Consider the following 26018-nt stretch of genomic DNA (forward strand, 5'->3'; position numbering starts at 1 on the left):
CCCACATTATCTCTGCTGGGACAGGAGCAGAGGGTGCCCTGTTTACCAGTGTTTCCTGGTTTATCCCTGTGCCAAAAGAGTTTACAATCTAATAGACAGGATTTCACAAAACCTGTAAGTACAGAGCCAATCAAAGGGAATTAATAGACGCCTCACCCATCCCATTCTTAAGGAGAGCATTAAAGGAGACAAACTCTCCTGTTGGCTTTGCTGCCATCCAGCACAGCATCACGTCACAAAACAGAGGAAGGATTAGCACTCATAATCTGATCCAACAAAGAAGCTAGCTAAACAAGAAGAGCTGGTAATGAGGCAGAAAGGCTGTACGCACAATGGCATGGATCCTCCCACCTAGGCACGGGTCAAGAGTATTCATAATACTGTAATTTAATTGAGAGACTTCATAGATAAAGACCAATTTCTGCAGACAGTGTAGGACTGACAGTGGAAAAATCCATGCTTAGTGGAGCCTTTTAATGACAAAACAGAATTAACAGACATTATCCCATTTATAACAGGAATAAGTGAAATGATCATTCACATCAATGTCTGTTTCACAGAAAATTGTCACCATGTTCCAACAATTATTTTTGCTGGCTGATTTCAATGCAAGAGAAACACTGTCTTCATGTCCTTATTGTCTTAAATTGGCTACAGGAGGCAACTAAACCAACCCAAAGGTTAGTATTCCCCAAGGCAATGTAATCCCTCCTCCTGCATGGGCCCTGGAGGAGAGAAGGAAGAGCTTTCTTAAGATAATCTGCAGTCCAACAGCCTAATACTTCCTATATCATCTAAACATGACGGAGCACTTAGCTACATGACATTACTGTCACACCGTGTATCTCCTGCAAGATCCTAAATCTGATACCTGGGATAAAATTGTCACATCACCATGCTACAGCTATTCCAGATCCTCCTGCTCACCTAAACTGCTCTGATATAGTTTTAATCAATACAAAACTTCTCTGCAGTGCTAATTTATAGAGAGAGAGATGACACTGCATGTTGGTCAACAGCGATGGGCTCCCTCAGCCAGCCTGTGGGGAATGCAGTCCTGCTAGGTAACTCTGCCGAGCGATGCACTGAGGCTTTATTGAAATTATGGGGATTAATCTGACCAAATACAGAGATTTACAGAGTAGCTGTCTATATCTGAGTAAACCACCTACAGGGCCTTTATAATCCATAGAGAGGAACAGACACTTCTAGGGAGTAATACACTTCAAACAGGTCAGATGAATCATCTTGCAAAACCTCCTATTTTTCTACGCCATCCCTAACTTCAGCGAGGGGTGTCTGGCTGAGCAGGACACCCTCCAACAGACACCTAAAACTAAGTGAGGTACGTACTCAGCCTGTCTGCTCAAGGCAGAAGACCCAAGAAAGGTTAAATGCCACATAAACTAGTGGCACAGCCATTGCCTGTCCATGCCACGTGTCATGGCAATTATTTAAGGGAATTCAGCCCATGATATGATGAAACTTCAAGTCAATAATGAACAACAGGACAAAGGCACATAGCTAAGGGAAGAAGTGACACTGGTTAACACGGAATTGTTCCTGCTAATGTCTGGTGGGTTTTTTTCTTGTTCTAGTTTGATTTTTTCCTTATGAATCCTGAAGACCTACAAAGCTGCCAGCAGCTCCTCCAACCAGGTGGACAGACTCCCCTAAACTCAGTGTACCTGCAAGCTCCCTCTGTGGCTTCCTCGTCTGGATAGGACCTACCTTATGGGTTATTACCTCCAAAAATACTCTCTGTGAGAGAGACGGGGAGCAAAAACAGAGATGGAAATGAGGAGAAATTTAAGTAAGCGTAAATAGTTTTAAGTTTTTTATCATACCCATGGAATCCGGCATAAGGGTACTTTGTGCTTTATCTGTTTCGCTGCATGATGTTACCAGTCTTAGCTCAGAAACTGCTGAAGGAAAGGCGATCTCTCTTTACATAAGGATACAGCTCAGTCAAATGGTGTCCTGGAAAGCAGCATTTCTCTGACTTCCCTGTATTGTCACAGCTAAAATTAGCAACTTAATTTTATAGCCCACTCATAACTGCCACAGCCTTCCTGGGGTCATGGCCCATAGTCTGGGAACAGCTGCTAACGGAAGTGAAAAGGATGCTAAGGGAAGAAAATATGACAATAGAGGTATCAACTGAAAAGGAAAAAAAGTTGAAGGCGGCAATAAAAAGACAGAACAGTGAATTAAAAAGAAGAAAGTATTCAGAAATGCACAAATAACTTGATTGAAAAAAAGAACAGAAAATGCACTGAGTAATAACCCCAAGGGATGGCAAAGAAAGAAGCTAAAATAAGCCCACTTGTAAACTGATTTAATTTCAGGTATCAGTCATAAAAGTACTTACCCGTATAATTAAGAAAAGCCTCCAGAAAACATAAAAACCACTCTCAGAAATACTCTAGAGGTGGTACCATAATTAAACAGCAAAGCAGGCCAGGGGAAATTGGTTTGAAACAACTCAAGCACAAGGTGGCTTATGGAATGTCAGACTTCAACAAAGGTTGACAACCCATCTGTTAGGAATGAGCGATTCCCTCCTGCCCAGCCTCCCAGAGCAACTGGACAGTTTTATTACCTATGCTAAAGTGTTGTCCTTTACAAAATGAATGATTTTTTTTTTCTTCCTGCTGCAGGAATGTGAAGTCACCGGCCATTGCAGAAGTGGATCCTCGGGTCCCGTGTTCAGACTGTGGTACAGCAGATCATGTAGATGAGGCAGATTTGGGCTTTGCCAGCACTCACACAGGACCAGATGAATTTCAGGTGCTACAAGAAGGGCTGAGTCTTGCTGCCTTTTAGCAGGTACCAAATTTGTTTCCCAGTCAGGAGTTAAAACCACTGTGCCTGACCTAGATCTAGCCCATGGGGTTTGCTGAAGATTTTCTGATACATTTTGCAAAGATCAGCACTGAGCACCCTTCTCTTCTCAAGTACTACAATGGGCTGAAAACCATGAGCTCCTTTGCATTCCTACCCTATTGTTTCATTAGGATATTTCACTTAATGTGGAGAAAAACTGTGTCCTACCACAGAAACAGACAAAAAGTTGCAGGGATGCCCAGTACAAGAAGTGCTTTGAAATGGGTACCGGCTGTTGTTTCATTTCTAAGAACTGCAGTGGAGATCAAGACAGTCCATGCAGATATTTGTAGCCTTTATCTGCTGATGAAATTGGAATTACTGAAGTTCTGTCATACAAGGGCTAATTAGTTTTATACTAAATGTGGAATGAACCGAAATCCCCCTGGTACCTCCAGCTCTAAAATTTCCAGCTCAAAGAAAATCGTTGCAATTGATATGCAGAATAATCCTTCTTATGACAATCAATATTAAACCTGGTTTCTCTGGAAAGAAATACCTGGCTGCTGCCAATAGGCACATAATTCAGTGTGGTTAAGCAAACAGCACTGCGAAAATTGCACTTGGGTAATAAGCAGTCAAACTGCAAATAAGTGTTGCCTAAGCTTAGATCAAAGAGCTCAAGTCCAAAAATATTTAAAATTGTCAATGGTTTAAACTTCCCCTCAAATATGATAAGAAATATTGTAGTTTTGGCATCTCTTATTAAAATCACTTAAGAATCAATATTCAGGACATAACAATAATCAAATCCAGTTGCTTAAACCGAACTCGAGGGATCCTTCTATTTTGCAAAGAATCAAAGATTAATTTCTAAGGAACTGAATCAATGCAAAGTAAATAGACTCTGATAAGCTGGGGAAGGATAGCTTACACCTACTGCATAGTACATAAGCTCTGTGATAGCAGTACTCCCTGAGCAAAGGAAATCTAGACAACTGCATAATCAGGACTGACAGCACTTGCAAAATATGACCCATAACTCAATTTCATTCATTCCTAATGAATTGTCAAGGCTAACACAGCTTGGAGAAGCTTTGTGACGTGTAACCAGATCAGACCCAGGTTTTGCACTTTTTGGGCAGCTGTGCAGCCACATCTGCCCTGGTGTGGGATTCGTGATTCTTCAATGGGCTCTCAGGACCGGCTGCTTTGCTGCTTCTGTAGTGCAAAGGTACGCAAGAAAGTGCCAGGACTCATGGGCACCTGCCCTCTCTTTATTGCTAAATTTCCTCCATACCAGGGAAGTATGGGAGGTTTTTAAAGACTATTTATACTGTTTTACAGGAAAAGGTCTTTTAAGGTCAAAATACTTCCAGAAATCTCAGGCTCTTGTTTGTGTGCTGTACACAAAGATAGGTATTTGCCATGAAAGCCTCAATATAATAAAGAACGGCAGTCCAGCACACTTTCAGTCTCCCAAGCAAAGAAACTCCGGGGGTTTTTAGGTTGTTTCTAGCAGCACAAAAGCTATCTCACTACTTGCATCACCTGTGATGTGAAATTAATTTTCCACTAAGGAACAGGAAGCAACATATCTGTTGTATATCAATAATGTTTATTACAGAAGTGGGTTGTTTCTTTTTTCCCCACTCCAGATTAAATCTCTGATCTATACCACTAGTCCCTAGCAGGTGATATGCCCACCATCTACCCACCTACTGCCATTCCTGAAACAGTTTTCTCAAGGCAATAATAACGCGTGCATACTTCTGCCTTGCTAGTTGAAGCATCAGCTATTTAATCTTCATAGAACTTTTAGTGATGGTGAAAAATAAATATTATCATACTTCTCCCACCCTTATATTCAGACTAGGAATGAATAAACAACTTTTTCCTCAACCAGAACTGCAGGTCCTGTTTTGCAGATCATATTCACATGATTAAATATTTCAGCCTAGTCAGTGGAGCTGGACATCAGTAGAGTGGGGAGAAGAAATCAGTGCACATTCCCCTCCCTACACCCCTGGCCAAGCTCCACTGCTGGGGATGTCAGCCTGGGGTTTGTAATTGCTGGTCACAGCCCCCATGGCAGCCAGCACCAGCAAGTGCCATAGAAATCGTACAAAGGAAAGGAAAAGACCTGAGATGGACAACAAGGGTTGTAGCATTCTCAGTGTTGCATTACGATCTCTGAATAGAAGACCGTGTCATTTTTGTTCACATTTCTCAATAACTGGAGTACAGACACACTGCAAGAGTAATAGAAGTGGGCTGGAAGCTCAGTAAGTTCATGCACATGTCTTGGACAGAAAGGGGGGTCTGCCTGCCCCATTCTACAGCTTCCTTACTCTTCATGGTTTCAAAGCCACACCAGGGTACATCAGGGTTCCCAGGGCCTCATTCCCCCACATGAAACAGCTGTGCAGAGATTCAGTCTAAAGGCTGAGCCAGAGCAACATCCACTGTATGTGGCCCCTGTCTATATCCAGTGGACTTTTTAGCTGTAATGTTGAGGCAAAAAAAACTCAATTTAATCTGCAATTTACTGACCCTTGATGTAATTTATAAATCAAGATCATTAGGACTAACACCTCCTATCCCCTGAAATACACCCCAAAACCTAGCAGTGTTTTTTAAACAAAATTTGAAACAGAAAACTATAAAATAAATGTTATGATTTATTACCTCACAAGATCTTATAATTGCTTGCCAAGGAGAAAGTAAGTCTGAGTGCAGCTTGAGCAGACCACTTCAAGGCTTAAGACATGAAGACTCCCAAAAGCAAAATCTTTGCAGAAGCTTCTCTCTCTTTCTGCAAAATACATGGCTCTGCTTGGCTCTGCTAACTGGGCTAGGACAGTCACGTGAGCTGAGCTTTCCTCGGGCCAGTTTCAGAAGCCTGATGCAACTTCCATTGAAGGGGATCACAGAACCTTCAGCAGCAACTGGAACAAGCCATAAGGAAAACACCAAGTAAAATGGCGTATATGATGGAGGAAATTAGCAGAGTGAGCTTGTGTCCAAATATGTCTAGATAGTTTCCAATTTGTTAATTTTCCTGTTCTTTTCCTGTTCCACCTACATTTGCTACAAGAATTTCAAAATATGTTTCCAATTCCTCAGTTACAGTTTCGTGACTTCTGTAGATGCTGTCTCCCTCTTTCCTCATTCCCAAAACCTGAGCTCCCATGCTCCAAGACATCTTCGTAACGGCTGGTAATGCCTAATACAAAGTGAGTGGCACCCAACAGAGAGCAAGCCTTATGAGGAGTGGCTGAGGGAACTGGGGTGGTTTAGCCTGGAGAAGAGGAGGCTGAGGGGAGACCTCATCACTCTCTGCAACCCCCTGAAAGGAGGTTGTAGTGAGGTGGGGGTTGGTCTCTTCTCCCAAGTTACCAGTGATAAGACAAGAGGAAATGGCCTCAAGCTGCATCAGGTGAGGTTTAGATTGGGTATTAGGAAAAATGTGTTTACAGAAATAGTGGTCAGGCATTGGAACAGGCTGCCCAGAGAGGTGGTGGAGTCACCATCCCTGGAGATATTTAAAAGATCTGTAGATGTGGCACTTCAGGGCATGGTTTAGGAGACATGGTAGTGTGGGGTTGATGGTGGGACTTCATGATCCTCGAGGTCTTTTCCAACCTTAATGATTCTATGATTCAATAAGGGTCCAGCATGCCTGTCTTTAGACTCATTTGACCAAAGAAAGACCTGCAGGAATGGCTCCTCTGTAAAAAGCTAGTTGTAAAGGCAGAAATGCCCTGCTACCTCTTCCTTGCTAGGGAACACAGAGTTGGAAAGGGTGGAAGGGGATATTTCAGTGTCATGGAAGACAACACATATTAAAGTTTATCTGAGAAAGAATGGGGAATTTGGCATTGCCTGAACAGCTGAAATAGCCCAATATCACCTGTATTATTCAGGTATGATGGTACAGACAAGACGTTGATATAATGCAGGTTTTTTTCTTAACGGTTTTGCTCCTCATTATGAGAAAGGGAAAGAGTTTAAGAATGGATTTTAAAGGGGAGGAATTGCAATCAGCCAGCAGAGATTAATCAAAACAGGTTTTAGAATAAAGTGTTGCAGTATGACAAATTGAAATATCCTTTGAAGCCAAGATAATTACTGAGCAAATCTCAGAAACATATTTTAGCAAGAAAGTTATCACATGCTGGAAATAAAAGTGTTCTTTTATTCCAATTATTTTCAGTATCATAATCTCCAGAATCAAAAGCTAGTTCCGGCATGCAGCAAAGATGTTTGCCCTAAACCTGTATAAAATGTCAGCAGAAGTAAGAAAAGACTTCTGTGTATGTATAGGTGCTTCAGGGACACTCACCCACACATTGTCTGGGTCTCTGAGCTCACAAAAAGCTTCCCACAGACCACAGAAACAAACTAATTCTTCCACCTAATTCTTCCTCCGTCAGGTCCCCATTGGGGACCTTGTTCTTCCACCATACTAACATGAGTCACATTCATGAGTCATACTGATACTTCCCCCACAATAAGTCTCCCATCAGATGTACTGTTCCAGTCCAAAGCCTCTTCTCATTCATGGTATTGGTCTCACTCAAATTTGAGAGACAGTCACTCAGACTAGAGAGAATACCGTTTGCACTGATAAAACAAGCAAGATTTGGCCCCAAACTGATCCCAGGAGAGAGCAGCAGCACCGTCTGCTGTTCGGTAAGTCAGAAGACCTGGTTTCTTCCCTTTGCTTTGCAAAGTGTTGAGAAGTGCCCTTCTGCAAGTTACTTGGAATAATTCTACCCAAAACCAGATGACATTCGTCAGTTGGTGGGCAGCCCATTGCTAAGTTCAGAATGGGACTCTTAACTTCTCCAAGCCTCGGTTTCACCAGAAAGGATCCCAAAACAGCACACCGCCTCTTATTAGAAACAACAGCAACACAACACGCTTATTGAAGATACACAGTGATTCTGCAATACTAAGAACTTTCTTTTGCAATAATATTCCATCAACACTTTACCTATGTAAATTCTAATATACATCTTCATGTACTTGATATGTCTTATTGGAAGTTACTTCAGAGCACTTTCCCAGCTGCGGACAAAGAGCATAGTCTTTATATATTCGGAATAGCATCATCATGCTGGGAAATATGTGTGACAGTTGGTAGAAGGATTGAAACTTCAGTAGAAACTACTAAATGCAGTCATGGAGCTTTTGAAGTAGAATAAACCTTGCATTCACCTGCCTTACCTATCTGAGATCTGAGAAACTGCCCTTACTATTTTATTAATTAGTATTTATTCTGCAGTATTTATACAAACTCCCTGAAATCAGACGTCTAATCAGGTATTTGTGAAAGAAAAAGAGGGGATTTAGGCACGCATCTAGAGTAATCCTGGGTGGAAATTAAGCACACAGTTACATAGATAGATTTTGCAGGTGCATCTTCCTGAGAATTATTCCATTAGTGTCCACACCGCACAGATGGGCTGCGTTATTTTAAGATCTTAATCAAAATACGTGCAAACAGGCACAGCACCGCATGCATACTAATGCCTGTGAAGTGTCAGCTGTGAAGCAGTCAATACACTTTTTAAGAACACTAGCTATGTAAAAATACAGAAGCAAAGGAACTGCTGAATTAGGCAGCTTAGAGGAAGACTTAGAGGCTACAGCCAGAAAGTAATGCATAGCACATTTGTAATAAATACGGACTGAAGAAAACATCATCCTGTTAACGCAGCATGGTATTCCCACACACTGATAGAAACTGAAGTGTCACACAGACAGAACACAAGAAGGTGTTAGGACATCAAAACCCCCAGGTATATATGATTAGGAGAACCTACCCTAAAAAGAGTAACTATAATGTAATCTTGACATCTATAAACCTCCTGTCAGCTCTGAACTTTTTCAGTGGCTTTCCTCAGCGAGAGCATTACCCAGTCCTCAGCCTCTGCTTTATCATCTGCAGTGAAGGCACTTTGCATCCACTAATCACAACTCAAGGGCTGAACCAGACCCAAGCTCAGAGGACAGACTCACGTAGCAGTCGGTGGTCTGAAAACTTTTTCGACTAAAGGAAAATAAACCAACCCAGCTTAAGAATACTGTTACACAGTTCCTCAGGGATTTTCTTTTCAAGAGACAGATCCTGTTCCTGCATGCCTGTATACTTTAAAAAAAAAAAATTCTTCTGAACTTGAGCTGCCTCCCTGTGCAAGGGAAAATGAAAAGGACAAAGCAAAGGTTGTGTTCAGAGTCACAGTGCCCCAGGTGCCAGGCTTGTAAACCCCAAAATGTCCTCTTACCTGCACAAACACAGCACCACTCCAAGTGGTAACTGGTGCCTCAGCAGGCAGCTAAGGTGCGCTTTGCAGAGTTGTCAGCCCAGGCAGGGACCTGTCGTGGCGGTGGGCGTGCAGAGGCAGAAGTGGACACAGGGACACACGGACACAGACACGGACACACAGGCACTCGCCCCCCCCAAACACCCCCTGTGCACACACGTGCTCACAGAGAAGTGCTGGTGACAGAGTGGGGACGGGCAAAATGCTGCATCTTCTGCCCACCCACCCCCACCCTGGCTGGGAAACCAAGGGGAGGAAAGAAGGAAAAAGAAGAAGAAAAGAAGAGGAAGAAGAAAAGAAGAGGAAGAAGAAAAGAAGAGGAAGAAGAAGAGGAAGAAGGGGAGGAAGAAGAGAATGGGTGAAAGAAAGAGAAAGAACAGAAAGGAAGAAAAAATGGAGAAAGGAAGAAAAAGAAAAAAGGAAAAGAAAGATTAGAGAAGACAATAAGAGGGAAAGAAAGCGAGAGGAGAGAGAGAAGGAAAAAAAGGAAGAAAGGAAATAAGGAAAGGAAAGGAAAGGAAAGGAAAGGAAAGGAAAGGAAAGGAAAGGAAAGGAAAGGAAAGGAAAGGAAAGGAAAGGAAAGGAAAGGAAAGGAAAGGAAAGGAAAGGAAAGGAAAGGAAAGGAAAGGAAAGGAAAGGAAAGGAAAGGAAAGGAAAGGAAAGGAAAGGAAAGGAAAGGAAAGGAAAGGAAAGGAAGAGACAAAGGAAAAAAGAAGAGGAGAGAGCGGAGAGAGGAGAGAGCAGAGAGAGAAAGGAAAGGGATAGAAAGAGAGAAAAGAGAGAAAGAAGGAAAGAGAAGGAAAGGAAAGAAAAGAAGGAAAGAAGGACAGGAAAGGAAAGGAGGAAAGGAAATAAAAGAAGATAAAGAAGAGAAAGGAAGAAAAGGAAGGATGGGCGGGAGGGGGCGAAAGGACGGGCAGCGAGCAGCGCGGGCAGGCGGCCGGCGGGAGGGAGGGCAGGGCGGCAGCGGGACCTGGCGGCGGGACGGGCGCGGGATCCGGCCCGGGCCGGGCGCCGAGGCGGGAGAGGGGCCGGGCCGAGGCGGCCGCGGGGTTTAAGGAGCCGAGGGGAGGGGAAGGAGCTGGGCGGGAAGGGCTGCGGGCCCCCCCGCCGGCCTGGAGCGGGGGAGCGGGGGGGGGCGGCCCGGGACGGGGACGGAGGGGTGGGGAGGGACGGGGCTGAGGGATCCGGGAGCTGAGACCCCGGGGGCCGTGGGGTTGAGGGGCTGAGGGGCCCGGGGGTGAGAGGTGTGAGGAGTGAGGGAGATGTCTGAGAGAAGGAGGCTGGGGGTGCCGACCCAAGGGGCATGTGGGGCAACCTGAAGCCCCCTGCCCTCCAAGAGGAGGGGCAGAGAAATGTCCCCCGCGGCGAGGGGCTGGGGAACCGGAGGGAGACGTGTCCCCAGGCAGTGTGGGGAAGAAATGCCCTTTCTGGTTTAGCAAACAGGTGGCCCCTTCGTTTACCTCATCCCTGAGCTCAGTGTCTAAATAAAAAGTCCTCGGCTGGGATATTTCTGCCTGAATTTCAACTCCAGCTTGTCTGCTGGAGCCACTAGTCCTTCACCCCTCCTCCAGACACATCGCTCCGTCTCCTCCCTGCCACACATCAGAGTTGCAAATTAGACACTGCTGAGAATTAGAGACAGTAGCTTCTCCACATTAAGCAGCGTTTTGATAGCTGTCCCCCACTCTTTCATCGGGGATGGATGTCCATCAGAGCGGGCTGTAGGCTCACAAAGTAGCCCAGTCCCAAACTGCCGGTCCCAAATGGGGGCCGCAGGGGATACACAGGCCATCGTTGTCACCCTGCATTTCCATGAAGGTGTTCAGCACGGCTGTAAATGCAGTTGTTTCTAGAGCAGGTCTGTCAGCCAGGATCTAGACCAGGTTATGGAGATGTTCTTGCATCTGCTGAAATTTCCCAGTGCAGGATTGAGGCCTTATGTAGCAGGCTTGAGGCTGCTCAGCTCCGTGAATGCCAACACAGCTTCCGTGGCAGATTATAGCTTTATCTGGTCTGTCTGCTACATGGTACCAACAGGTGCAGAAATTGATTTCCGTTCTGTAATAGCTCACCCTCAAGCTGAAGGAACACTGCAGATACCTCTCTACAAAGTTTTCAGCTTTTCAAAGAAAAATAATTGGCCAAATTCAGTTATTCCTGCCCATATTTCAAGATCTATTGGGGATTAAAGGTATTAGCTTCATATAGGTGCGTATATATATGTTCATGTGTGTTTATAATTTCAATTTTTAAAATAGGCACACGTATTTCCTATGGTTTGGGCAGGAAAAATGTTATTAAACTAATAATTTTTACAATAAAATTGTAAATAAATAATATAAATCTTTACAGTACATTATTTCAGGATTACTGTCGCAGTTGCTGGGAGATGGGAGACTGATCTGAAGTAGATGCTCTTTTTTGATTTGGCCTCTCTCACCACGTGCCTGCCTGTGTCTGGCAAGTGCTCGCTGTAAATCAGCACACAGGAGCAAGGCCCCGCTCCCCCTGCGATCAGGATCTCTGGGGCTTTGCCTCGAATCGCTGTGGGAAGAAGCAGAGTTACGCAGGGCAGATCACACCGTGCTCACAAACTACCCCCACGTGCTCCAGGGCACCGGAGCACTCAGGAGGTCAGTGGGCCACTGTGTACCTCTAAGGGGTTTCTCCCTGCGTAATAACCTACAGCAAAATAAAGCTCGCCGGTACACGCTGCCCCTTTCTCCAGTTTATTCATACAGCTAAAAATCTTTTGACTCTGGAGTCACTTCAGTTTGTTTCAGGTACCAAAGCCTGTGGTGCATGCACGTGCGATTAAGCGTGGAGAGGATTTCTGGTCTATAAGATGGCTGGGGTGGCAGCTCTCTAGTGCTTTCTGTAAACCTTCTTCCCAGTGACAGATGTTATTTTCACTCACCCCAGTCTCCTCCCTGTCACTGCCAAGGTATAATAATGTTATCCTGTAAGAAACCTATTTCATCTACCAGTTGCTCCCTTCCTTGGGAGGAACACATTCCTTAACTTCTGTGTGGGTATAGAAAGACTTTGCTGATGAAGAAGGATCACCACCTTTGCTGTTTTCTTTCAGGTTTCCTGCAGGGATCATTACCTCGATACAAGTGAGAGCCTGATTCAGCAAAGCACTTAGGTAGTTATTTACTGAATTGGGACTTGAAGTTAGTGTTCATAGTGTGGCTGTTTAAGGTTTTTTTTCAGGATTGCATTTTAGGCACAGGTTATTAGAAAATCTGTTCATAGATTATTTTTTTTTCAGAAAGCAAAGATCTGTAAGGGAGTGAAGGAAGGTGAAAGATTTCTTGAGGACCCACAGCCTGCTTGAACACTGCCAGCTTCTGGAGCATGGTTTATTCACAGCTCTACCATCAGAATCAGCCTTTCATTAGTCTACAAAAAAATAGATGCAGTATCTAATTCTCCATATGCATCTACAGCTCTGAAAAGGAAACATCTGTCTCAGATTGTTCCCATTCCAGCACTCACAAACTGCATCAAGCGGAACAGGAGGATAGTGGGTTGCTCAACTCTAGACCAAAGCAGCAAACCAAATTTTTTCCCATAATAGAGTGCTACAGGATCTATGCTGACAGTTGATTTTACAACCCAATATTTGATTAAATATTATCTTTACCTAATGTAAAAATGTTACGTCTATGGGATGCTGGTGGTTTTCTCCCTGAAGCTTCACCTTCCCAAGACTTTGGTGACACTAACGGGAAAGGGATTGTTTCAACAGCACATCAGCTTGATCAGCTGTAAGAGATTAAACCAAGAGGTGTATCGAAGATAAGTGTTTCCTACAGTGGAGAAAACCTAATATCTTCACTCTTTCTTTAACAGTGGCCTACTATGCATTTATGTTTTGCAGCGGTTCGTATTTCAGCTACTGCGTATAATAGTCATCTGTCAATATACTTCAAGCAAGCTCAGTTGTTAAAGCTGTTGCTCCTCTGCATTGTACCAAGGTGATTAACAGGAAGGAATTCATTCCTCTGCGGATATTTTGTCTCCAGTGATCTGGGGAGAAACATAAACTTTTTTAAGAATATGTTGATGGGAATCCAAGATGCTGTCTTGTGACGATTTCTACTGGAAACAGCTCTGAAGCAGCAGCTCACGGGGCTACAACAACCATCAATGCGTGGATACATAATTCAGTTTTCCCATATTTTCTGATTGTGAGACTTTGAATTCCATTTTCACCCTGGGGTTAAGAATATAAAAGATGGTTGTACCAGGTCAGGGAGAAGGTTTGTGTAGCCTGATATCTTATCCTTAGGAATGGATGCCTCAGCAGGTGTGGAAGGAAACAGTAATCATTCCACAGTGCTTCCCCAGAATAGCTTTTCAGTCTGTGAATGTGGCGCAGGGATTTCCTCACAAGACATGGTGTGTGGCTTGAACAGCTCACAGTCCCTTCTTCTTCAGTAAATTTGACCAGCCACAGTTGAATCCATATAAATTACTTCCAAACGTTTTGTGGCGATGTATTTCTCAATAGTTCACTACCAGGAATTACGCAGTCTGCAAATCACAGTGCCTTCACTGCCTGAAACTACTAGTTTGATCACAGATATAACCATATGACCATAACCATCAGCCAGGTTTTTTCTGCAGTAACTTTGCTGCAGTTGTGCAGTGCTTTTTCTTCGGACTGGTTAATGGTGTCTCAGGGCTCTGACAGGTTTCTTTTACAAATTACCTGAAATTCTGGTGCTGGCAAGGCTCAGATCAGTAGCTGTGTGTTGGCAACTCATAAATTCCTAGGAAACAAGGAATAACATCACTGGGGAGCACTCCTGTGCCTTTTAAATTTTTATATATATTCTCTTGTACACATTATATGCTGTAGTCCCAAATGGCTTACATTTCAAGGCATGAAGCAGATTCAAATGGTCTCTCTTAAAAAAAAGTCTCTCTAGCATGGAAATGTTTTCTTTTTTTTCCTTCCTGCAGTGTAGAATTTTCTAAGCCAAAGCCCTTAAAAGCAACGAAAGAAAAATACAAAATTGTGCAGTAGGATACATGTGCTGTCTTGTGTTGCAGTAGGCATTGTGTGCTCCGTCACGGTTTAGTTATAGGTTGTATATGATACGTGTATCATGACACTATGCTATTTTGGTCTCACTTGTTGTTATCTTACATTGTTGTTACTAGTGATTTACAGGATTTTTAATTCCCAAATCCTGACTCATAAATAATTTCAATTTGATGAGCACTGCATGCAGTGCTTCATCCAGTACTGAAAGTTACAAAGTCATGAATTATGGAATCCTCACAGTTTAGTGGAAAGACTTGTAAAGTTAATCTAACAACAAGTAAAATTTCTACTAATCTTACAGTACTTTTTGAAATAAAATCTTAAAGGCTAAAGAGAAGTAGCAACAAAAATAGAAAAAAACCCCACCATCATGAGCAAAGACTTTGCTCATTTGCTGCTTGGTCTTTAGAAAGATCATTCTTTAATTAACTACTTGAGCCATATATAATTAATTCCTGTATCGGTAACCCCATCTACATCTAAATACCATTTAATCTAAAACAGTTTTAAGAACAATGATAACTCACACAAATCATTATTCCTGTTACATTCCAAGTATTTCTTGTCTTCTAACTTATCTAAGGATAGACTCATGCTGCTCTGTCTCTCTAATGTTCATGTTCATTAATGTTCATCCATCTCCACAGTCACCAAATTCTGACTCTTCATTCACAAATCACCTTTATAAAAATGTAGCCTTTAATTTGATGAGCTAGGAGATACTGTATGTAGACCATATCACAAGTACAATATTTAATAAGACCCCATTTGTCTTCTCTGTGTAATTCAGGACAGAAAATGCTATGCTAGAGAAAAGGAGAAAACTTCCCGCATGATGGCCCGACCTTTTAAAAATAATTTTTGTAAAACATAACTGTTTTAAGCAGCTCATCAGGCTGACATATGAGCAGGATGCGTAGTGGAACAAAGTTCTATATATATAACAAATGTGATTAATCACATGGCTCCCTCCACAACAGTCTACAAAAGCAATGCAAAAGCCAAACATATAATTTAGTTCCAGTTAGTTTTACCAATATCACAGAGTTCCAAGTATCACATCATTTACATACGTCTGATTTAATTATTGCAAATTAAGACTACTGGTAGATTTAGTAGCTTCTGTAAATCGGATAGCTGATCAAAGGTGACAGTACAGCTCTATACTTAAATACTGCTTCTTCTCTCCAGCTATAGGTGATCAGCTTCTGTGCTGCTGAGTTCTGGAGCAAGGTAATAAATCACATCCTGCCTGAAATCGGGACACTTTTAATGATACTGCCACAGTGGAAGAGGCTTCTGAAAATGACTATGACTCAGTGGATCAGGTGGTCAATGAATTGCAAAGTGGAGCTTGCCTAATGGAGCAGCACTGAACAGTTTTCACAAAATCCTAGAATGGTAGGCGTTGGAAGGGACCTCTTGAGATCATCTCATCCAACCCCCCTGCTTGAGCAGGCACACCCAGAGCAGGGGGCTCAGGACCGCGTCCAGACAGGGTGTGAATGTCTCCACGGAAGGGACTCCACAGCCTCCCCGGGCAGCCTGTGCCACTGCTCTGGCACCCGCACAGGAAAGTAGTTCATTCTCATGTTTAGGTGGAACTTCCTGTGTTCCAGCTTGTGCCCATTGCCCAGTGTCATTGGGCACTATTGAAAAGAGTCCAGTCCACTCATCCTGACACCCACCCTTTAGATATTTATAGGTATTGATGACATCTCCCCTCAGGCTTCTCTTCTCCAGGATGACCAAACCCAAGTCTCTCAGCCTTTCCTCATATGGGAGATGCTCCAGTCCCCTGATCATCTTGGTAGCTCTCCGATGGACTTGCTCAAGCAGTTCCCTGTCCTTCTTGAACTGGGGGACCCAAAACTGGACACAGAACTCCAAATGTGGTCTCACCAAGGCAGAGTAGAGGGGGAGGATAACCTCTCTCGACCTGCTGGCCACACTCCTTTCAATGCAGACCAGGACACCGTTGGCCTTCTTGGCCACAAGGGCATGTTGCTGGCTCAGGGTCAACCTGCTGTTCAACAGCACTCCCAGGTCCTTCTCAGCAGAGCTGCTTTCCAGCAGTTCAGCCCCCAGCCTGTACTGGTGCCTGGGGTTGTTCCTCCCCAGGGGCAGGACCTTGCACTTGCTCTTGTTGAACTCCATGAGGTTCCCCCTGCCCCACCTCTCCAGCCTGTCCAGGTCTCGCTGGACGGCAGCACAGCCTTCTGGGGTATCAGCCACTCCTCCCAGCTTGGGATCATCAGCGAACTTGCTGAGGGGACGCTCTGTCCCTTCGTCCAGGTCATCGATGAATACGTTGAACAGGACTGGACCCAGCACAGACCCCTGGGGAACACCACTAGTGACAGGCCTCCAGACAGACTCTGCTCCATTGATCACAACCCTCTGAGTTCTGTTGTTGAGCCAGTTCTCTGTCCACCTCACTGTCCACTCATCCAACCCACACTTCCTTAGCTTGCCTGTGAGGATGCCTTACTGAAGTCAAGACAGACAACATCCACTGCTCTCCCAACGTCGACCCAGCCAGTCAGGCCATCACAGAAGGTTATCATGTTGGTCAAGCATGATCTTCCCTTGGTGAATCCATGTTGACTGTTTCTGATAACCTTCTTGTCCTCTACATGCCTGGAGATGACCTCCAGGATGAACTGCTCCACCACCTTTCCAGGGACGGAGGTGTGGCTGACTGGCCTATAGTTTCCCAGGTGCTCTTTCTTGCCCTTTTTGAAGACTGGAGTGAAATTTTCTTTCCTCCAGTCCTCAGACACCTCTCCTGTCCTCCACGACCTTTCAAAGATGATGGAGAATATCTTGGCAAGAACATCCACCACCTCCCTCAGGACTCACAGGTGCATCCCATCGGGGCGCATGGATTTGTGAGGATCTAATTTGCCAAGGTGATCTCTGATCTTTCTCTTTCTTTCTCTTTATTTATTAACGTTTTGAGGATTTGCCTGGAGTGCACTGCAACCTCACATTTCCTTGTAATATGGTAAATCAACATCAGTGCCTCTTCACCGGCATTTCAGTGGAGCCAGCCAAAGTGGACATGGCTTTGGTGGCTGAAAGTAAAACCTAAATATAATATCTCCACCTCTGTTAAGACAGTGAGACATCTCTCTTCCCCTCTTCCAGTTAGATCTCAGTATCCTTGCAATCAGCAAAAAATACGGAATTCCAAAGTCCTAATTCATTTGCGAACACCCCTGCTCACAGAACTCAGAGGTGTCACATATGCCCGGAGTAGAACTGTATGTTAAGTATCACCAACACATTACTGTGTGTAGTTCACCTTTGAACGTGGGCAAAGGGGTTTTCTTTCCACCTCTTCTTGAAGATGTAATGCAGATTGAGACAACAGGTACATGCTCTATACCATCTTTCTAGGTAGCCTTACTTTTGCATACATTCTCTATTTCTTTAATACTTCTGTTGTTTTGAAATCACACAGTCATTCTTTGAATAGAGACAAATATAACAGGAGCCGGAATAAAGATATGATTATGACTCTAGAGTTAAGGGTACCAATGTAGATATAAAATAGTACAATCTATATTTTGAATGAGACAATTAACCGACTTCATGCCCTTGTAGTCACTCATGATCTTGCAACAATACCTATAAGAAAAGAAATTTATTCTGGTGTCTTAGCACCGTGACCCTTATTTGTGCTGAAATAAGGGTCACATATTTGTGCTGCGTTTTTACACACAGTTGACCTGAAATGGTTTCATCTCCAGCTTGTGCTGGTCGATATACCCTGCAACAGTAAAACTCGTTCACGTGCTGAGCATCCTTGCTTTATTCTAGAACCGTGCTGGAGAACTTACGACTGAACTTACCAGCAGCGTGAAAGCAGTGAATCAGATGTAAGAGTGTGCATGTCATTCACGAAGGAAATACACGAGGGTGAGTGGTACTGTGGGTGTAAAACTTTTCACAATGCACATTTGAGATGAGGCTATTACTCATATATAAAGAAGCTGAGCATCCTCAGCAAGTGCTAATCATACATTTCTTTTTTCCACTATATTGGCCTGTCGCCTGGTATGTGAAATGGTTGGAGGCTGATGTTGTTTATCTTATCCACCATAGATTCCCATGTTTACACCACCCAAATGTCCTTCTCTATGAAGCCATTTTAAAAGCCCAGAAATAGTTCTCTAACATTTTTCTCCATATATTTTCAATGCAAAACAATATTCTCAATGCAGAAATAACTTTCCAGTGTGAATAATTTCATATCCTTGTACCTTCTGGGTCTATAAGTCACATTTTGTATCTCATTGGGAGGCAAAAACCTCATTTTAACCAAAGATAAAGTCAAATTTCTTCTCCCATGACTTTGAGAAAATGAAGTTCTGTAGATTTTTATATACAGAAGACAAAAATAATGACCCAGGCTGAATATGGCTTATTCATGGCCTCAAGCCAAGACAAATATAGAAGGAAATTTTTAAGGAATAAGTTTGAGAGATGAAGATGATATTCTCATATAGAAAAATTTATTTTAAATGGTAACTGCTTAATGTTTTCTCTAAGTTTGAAATATTACAATTAGTCTGGGACGAAAGGTTAGAGGGTATCGAGCTGGTGAGGTGGTCAAAGGGAGAGAATATATGAATTTATTACATGGATATCCATAACTCATGTACAGTATATTTACTAGACACAGCCTTTTTCTTTCCGTTAGACTTCATCATACAAAGAAAAATCAGTGTCAGCAATGACAACAGACAAAAAATGCACCCAGCTGCTACATATTTACAGACCGAGCAAGGTGGTGGAAAAAACCCTATGAATATAAAGTACATTTTCCTGCTGAAGAGCTGATTGTATTTCCTTCTGGTCCTGTTAAAGAAGTATTAACACACTATCTGACATATCATTTGAGAAAAGGCATGAGAAAAAAAGAAAAAGGAGAAATTTTGAGAGAGGAGAGGTCTGAAGAAAAGGGTTGTCCTATCAGACAGGTGGGATGAGTTGAGGTGAAAGTGGGGAGGAGAGCAACTTTGGGTATTATTCTGTGCACATAATACAGCACACCGCTGGGTGATCCAGACTCTACTGCTGGATGCAAGGAGCTGCAAGTTTGGTCTTCAGACATAATGTAGAATTTGAACAGATGGGAAATTTGGGAGGAGAAAACATTGTGAGACTTCTGACGGAACACTGAAGAAGCTTGAATTTCACAGAGTGCACACCAGGCAGCTTAGGGCAAGATGTCAGGGTGACTTAGTAGAGTGGCAAACCAGAAGAATTATTTCACTGGACGAGTTCTGAAGACAGTGGGACAACATATGTGTTTTAGAAATTACAAGAACATAAGAAGAGCTGTACCGAGTCAGCCCGAAGTTGCATATAGCCCCTATCTTGATTCCACTAATAGCCAATGAGACATGCTAGAGAAAAACAGGGCAAATCTACAGTCAAGCTTTCCCAGAAAAATCTCCCTTGCTCCAGTAATTTGTAGTTTACTTTGTTTCTAGATGAGAGGGTGGTATCTAAAAACGTTCGGTGGATGGATTTCTCCTTCATGAAATTTACAATTCCTATCTGAACCCTATGCAAACCTATCTTGTAGAAAGTTTCAAAACTTTACCACATTGTACAAGCAAATAACTCCTTCTGTGCATTTGGCATCTACTCATTTTATCTGATGACCCTTAGTACCTTTACTAGACTGGAGTGCAATCATTCCTTGGTCAACATCTCCATATCACCCACAATTTAATAAGCCTCTATCATATTCTTCTTCATTCTTCATTCTTCATTCTTCTTTTCTTGCAGGATGAAGAACTGTAGTTCATTTGCTTGATCTTCATACGAATACCTGCTCAAACATCTACCTATCCCTGCCAGTCTTCTTTGTACCTTTTCAAATTCCAGTTTATCCATATTAAGATAGGGAATTGTTTGGGAGGCCAGAGTCAGTAGTCATGACTCGGCCATACCAGGATTTATACGGTGACCTAATGCTTACTGCTTTCTCTCTATTCTTTTCCTCATAATTGCAACATACTCTTGTGCTGTTGCACAAGAAGCAATCTGATCTTTTTTTAGATTCCTCACAAAACATATTTTTATCAAGTCCTCATAACTACCTTATGCACAGAGTAAACGTCTGACCGACATGTATGGGTTTCCCAGGATATTCCATTATGACACACATGAAGGAAGGCACTGTCTAGCTTGGGCAAGGCTGGACCCTTTTCTGGTAGCAACAAAAGCGGTAAGCATCAGACACAGCAATCGGTCATGATCAGTAAGTGCAGATAAGAAATGGGAAGGTGGATTTGACCTCTACCACCTCTTTGCCCTCCCAAATGCCAGAGCAGTTAAGGAATTACTCCTGTTTCATCAGATGGGACATTAATCTCTGTCTAGTCTTTTCAGCTTGCTATGTTCCTCTTACTGGGACGACAGTTATGTGGGTCTGGTGAAAAGCCCCATCACAACAGATTCTTCGTGGTCCTTTTATAGCTTTCTCACTAGTGATGAAATATTTCAACAGAGCAAAAAGTAATTTTAGCAAAGTGTTCAACACAGTTTCATAAATGTCCCCCTGTAAGATCTAACTCATGGTCTCAAAGAGAGCCTGAGAAAACATTTCCCCTGCTTCTGTCAATACTGAGCGCTCCTCTCCTAAACTGAAAATCCTAGTCAGGTGTTACAGCTTGTGATGACTGTAGGACATCTCACTCCCATCACAAACTGAGCAAAATATGAGCAGTGAGCACAGCAGCACAGTTATACTCTCTCTAATACAGTCTTAGAAGATGTCTGCAGTGTCATTTAAAAACTCAGAGGAGTGGTAATGCCACATGGGGTTATCAGAGAGCTTTATTCCATGAGTGTCACCAATAAGTGTGTACAGAATTCACCTCGCTGTACAAAAATATGCATGTTGTCAGGACACTGAGACCAAAAAGACTTAAATGTTTTGAACCTTCCCTACATTCACTGTCCATTTCCATGTATTTCATCAGGCAGCAATAAATTACCCCATATAAATGAATAACTAAATTACATGCAACTCAAACAAAGCTGCTGCTCAACTCCACTGAAAGTTACAGTTTTAAGTCACTTGTGAGACTACCTGTGATTTAATGTAGTCATGTTTTGAGGCAAATAAGCAGCTCCATAAGATTCTTCATTTAGCAGAAATTTGGATAACAAGACAGCACAGACTGGCACCTGATGGCTTGTCCAGACAGTGTACTGGCTGACACAGATAAGGAAAAATGTGAACATTTAGCCCTGCAAGTGATTTATTTGTGAACTAATTATTATATAGAAAGGTACGGCTCCTCTAGAATGGTCTCTCTAGACAATCCCATACCAGTGTCACCTGGCTGCAGCTACCTTCACAGGTGACTCCCAGTTTTGGAAGCTCTCTGGTGAGACAGTATAGCTGCATTGTGAGCGACACTCCCAGACAGTTATTCTGGCTCAAGAAATGGCTTTAACCTGCTCACATGGCATTTACTCCTCTTAACAGCTCTTCCAGTCTTCTACAGGAGGAAGACTGTGAACTAGATACAAGTGCCTCATGGGCAGGGTCTGCCATGTAGGCCACCAAACCTCTGCAGTGATGACTGACCTCAGAAATTACTATTATTTTCCTAATACTTCAGAGTTATTAAAGTTAGAAAGGTTTTCCTAAATGTCCTTTGCTATGAACGAAGATGCATAACACCTCTGCAGAATGAACTGGGAAAAGTTCATTCCTTCTTTACAAGAAATAAACTATCTGATTAGACAGTTGAACAGTGCTATTGGATTCCCCCTCAGCGCTCTCTTTTCTAGCCTAAAAAAATCAGATTATTTCATATTCTCAAAAGGTTTTGCCAGTCTTGTTGCTTTTTGCTTATACCTCTCCAGTTAGCCTGCATATTGAAGTCTATGTCAGTAACCACAAATACTCATCCATTCAAAAATAAACAGGAATAAAGAGAAATAATTTAATCTCAACTTTTTTTTCCATGTTAGCTGTACATTTATTGAATAAAATTCTCTTTCTTCCCTCTTCCAAGTCTTTAATGAAGATAACTCAGTAACTGTAGATTCAGTACAGACTGCTAGGAGCCTACTCAACATCTCTACTCAAACTAGCTGAATACTTTTGGGAGTGATTTTCCAATCTGTCATTCATGCATCATCTTTTGCTCATTGTGTATATCTAAAAATGTCACATCGGACCTTACCAAAAGCCAGCAGAAGTCATGAAGTACCATTATATCACTTCCCCTGTACCTACTAATCCTTTACTTCTTAAAAAAGGTGAATAGATTGATTTAACAGGATGTCACAGGTTGCTGGACCTAACAATTTAGCAGTCCGAGAACCTGAACAAGATTCATGAATGAGGATTATACCATGCTTTTAAAAGGGGACATAAACTATCAGACTTAAAAGTATTAGCCAATCTCTCTGTCACAGAATTAAAACACTTTCCCATGCCCACAGCATCCCACAGAGATCACCTATGAGGTTAGTGGTACCTTCTTTAAATATCAAAGATGACAACTGTCAGAAAACCCTGCCATATGGATGACCTGTGGCTCTGTTTGTTCCTGTGATGCAGATGGGACGTGAAAGAGGACCTTTGAAATACATTTCAAGTTATTTTTTCAAAGTACTTTTATAGGTTCATTCATTTTCCAAATATAAATTCCCATACAGTTATTTGGAATACAGGCAAATATGTTTAATCCCTTCACCTCTTCACCTGGAGAGGGCATTACAATAACAAAAAAGAAAGGCACATGTTGCATCGACAACAGCCAGATGGCAGAACACGTGCTTTCCTTTGCAGACCAGAAGATGCTTATCCAATACTCTTAAACACTAGCTTTTTACAGCACTCACTGCCACATTCTCTTTCAGGCCCTACATTGCAAGAGTGAAGTGGCTGGACTGGACAGTATTCAGAGAGCTGGATGAATGCTCAGAACTCAGGAAAACATGACCTAAGGAAACAGATTAAAAGGAATGGATTGTTTAGCCTAGCAAAGAGGAAATTGAGGGCGGGCATAACAGAAATCCTGAAATATGTAGAGGGTTGCTGAAAGGAGAAAGGTAGTAGATTTTTCTGCATAACCATCTGGGTATTGCATTAAGCAATGAACTTCAGTTGTCTTTAGGGAGATAAATTGTCAGAGAAAAAAAAACAGTATTCACAAAGTTACTGAAATAGGCATGAAATCTTTATTCTTGGAAAGTTTGAGGATTTGGGTTGGTTGGGCTTTTTTTTTTTTTAGAATTTGACAAAGCACTACTAGGACAGATTTGTGTGGAGCAGGAATATGGACTAGATGAGAGTCTCTGGAATTGCCTTAAGCCCTGTTTTCTGTGATTCACTGTCCTACAGTATTCATCCCACAGCTGTAGCTCCCTGGCTATAACTGCATCCCTTTACTGAATGCAGTGGCAAACATCAAATTATCTGTCAGCTTAGCTATTGCAGAGAATGCAGTGATGGTACCAGCGCATCAGTTCTGGATAAACTTCCATGTATGTCCTTTGTGACACTTCGACTCGGGCCCTTCCCCCCCACCCCCGTTTTACTTCAATAGCTGGGAAGAGTAGGGATTTTCCTGCTTCTGCATGTGGTGAGACTGAAAGCTGGATGGCTTGAGGGCACATTTCTGTCAGAAGCAACCTGAGTCCAACAGCTCCCAGTTTTCAAAGATTTGCTTGCTTTGCTGTTGAGCACACTCACTTTAACTCACAGATCTGAATGCTCAGGAACTACAGGATCATCTCACCTGGCCTTTTTTGTTTCATCTTTCACTCTCCTACTGGGACAAATCAAATCTGTTTGCTTAAATACACTCAGCCTTTTCCCTTGGGTTCTAGGGAAGGGGAATTGCACTTATTTTAGCTTCACCCAAAGAGAATCCATCCAGAATAAAAGTGTTAAATACTTCAAAAGTACCAGTTTTTAAAAAGGAGAGTTGAACCAGGAACAGATTTTGGTGGCTTTTCTTTAGAGGATAGTGAATCTTTCCATGTCAGCAATTTACTTTGCTTTGTCATATTTGTCTTCCTTGAACTGCACAGGGTTGTTTTTATTTCAAGTTTCATTAAGGAATCCAAAGTGGAAAGAGAGCTGCTGTATTAATCAATAGCCGAAGGAAATAAATCTCTGCTCTTTCCTGCAAATGTGCTGCTGCACGATGTGCTTTCCTTGGGAGAGTTTTATTCATGACAGAAGCCAGCCATCTGCTGGAGTGCTGCTGCAATAACTCTTTCTAGGACCGCAGGACAGCCGCTTGCTGATGTTTGAAAAAATCCATATTTTTCTTCAAACTTTGTGAAGAATAAGCAGCTTGGAAAAGACGGCGGGGAAACTATGCAGAGACCCCTTAAAGTCGACCATTAGACAGGCATTAAATGCTGACAGAGGTGAAAATGTCTGTGATGAGGGAGATAAAGTGCAAAACGTTAAGCACTGATTCACCATCTATCTGCATGGTGAAAACCTAACCAATGAAAACCAGAGCGCTGAACCAGCTGCTCCTCAGACCTTCAGAAGAGAAGGACTAGAAGCCTGTCCTGGTATGGAACCCACCAGGAGGAGCCAACCAAAGACACTCCCTCACCAGAAAGTCATGCCACCGGAACAGTTTGTTGCCTAAAAGGGTACAGGACTTACCACGGGAAAAGCATTTTGGGATTGTGTAAAATTTAGGGTGGAAGGTTTTAAGGGGATTATAGAAATGTGCAAAATGTAATATGGGATGTTTAGAGGAAGAACCAAAGGAGATATTGAGGTGAACTGGGGAGAAACAAGAGCAGGGAAATAAAGGGAAAAGGAGCTGGACATGTGTTTCCATGTTACTGGTGAGTACTGGATAGCCAGTGCTTGATCACTACAGTCTATCCTATATCCTCATGAAATCCTATTTCCGACTACCTTCTCCATTCTGTGTGCATTTGTCAATGCTAGTGAGCTGCAGGGTGGGCTGCCTGGCAACTGGGATGAGGTCTGGGTGCCAGCAACTGGAGGAGACCACGGTCCAGGGGCTGGGTATTGGGCAGACTGGGAGTCCCAGGTCTGCTGCTGGAGAGATCCACATTGTGTGTGTGTATTCCAATAGCAGCCTTCAATCCTGATCAGCCAGAGGGGCAGAGAGGATTGAGCCATGTTTGTTCATGTTTCTGTGAGTGCTGGGTTTGTTCATCTGGAGGTCAATTATAAAAAAACCACAGTAATCTGTCTGCGTTGGTCTGTGTGTCTGGGCACATATGGAGCCTGTAGAGTGTGTGTGTGTGTCTACTGGGAACACATGCTCAGCCTCACCCCAGGCTGGACCTGGGAACACAGAACCGCAGCAGCCTAGCAGATATCAGGCTGAGAGAGGATGAAAGCTTCTGGGTCCTGAAGCCCAGCAGGTTTGGCTACCTCTGACAAAATGGGAGTGAAATTCCAAGTCTGATCCTGTGATAACTAAGACCAGGGGAGAAATCATCAAAGGTACCTAAGTGACTTCACAGCATGTGTTCAGTTTTCAAAGGTAACTGAAGGAGGAAGAAGGAAGTCAAGGAGGTGGAATGAACCGACCACCATGTTCAGCTGGGAAACTAGGACTGTTTTTTTATTCTGAAAGAATCTGTAGCTCCTGGTCCCAAATTTGTCTTCACAAGCCAGATGAACATAAGCCAGCAGTGTGTCCAGGAGGCCAGGAAGGCCAACAGCATCCTGGCTTGTATCAGGAATGGTGTGGCCAGCAGGAGCAGGGAGGTGATAGTGCCCCTGTACTCGGCACTGGTGAGGC

The 26018-nt window shown here is 43.0% G+C and overlaps 1 protein-coding gene across 3 annotated transcripts in view; it reads right to left on the minus strand.

The window, feature by feature from the left end:
• COL22A1 (collagen type XXII alpha 1 chain) overlaps positions 1–26018 on the minus strand; it is a 262270-nt gene that overhangs the window by 234617 nt on the left and 1635 nt on the right. The window contains exon 1 of one of the 3 annotated variants that reach the window (XM_075085890.1): positions 9120–10335. The exons of the other annotated variants lie outside the window; for them this stretch is intronic. The gene's annotated coding sequence lies outside the window, so the exon portion shown is untranslated. Of the gene's footprint in view, positions 1–9119; positions 10336–26018 lie in introns of those variants that run through there. 3 annotated transcript variants of the gene reach the window in all.

This window comes from Phalacrocorax aristotelis, chromosome 2 (genome assembly GCF_949628215.1).
Source record: "Phalacrocorax aristotelis chromosome 2, bGulAri2.1, whole genome shotgun sequence".
Classification (NCBI taxonomy): domain Eukaryota; kingdom Metazoa; phylum Chordata; class Aves; order Suliformes; family Phalacrocoracidae; genus Phalacrocorax; species Phalacrocorax aristotelis.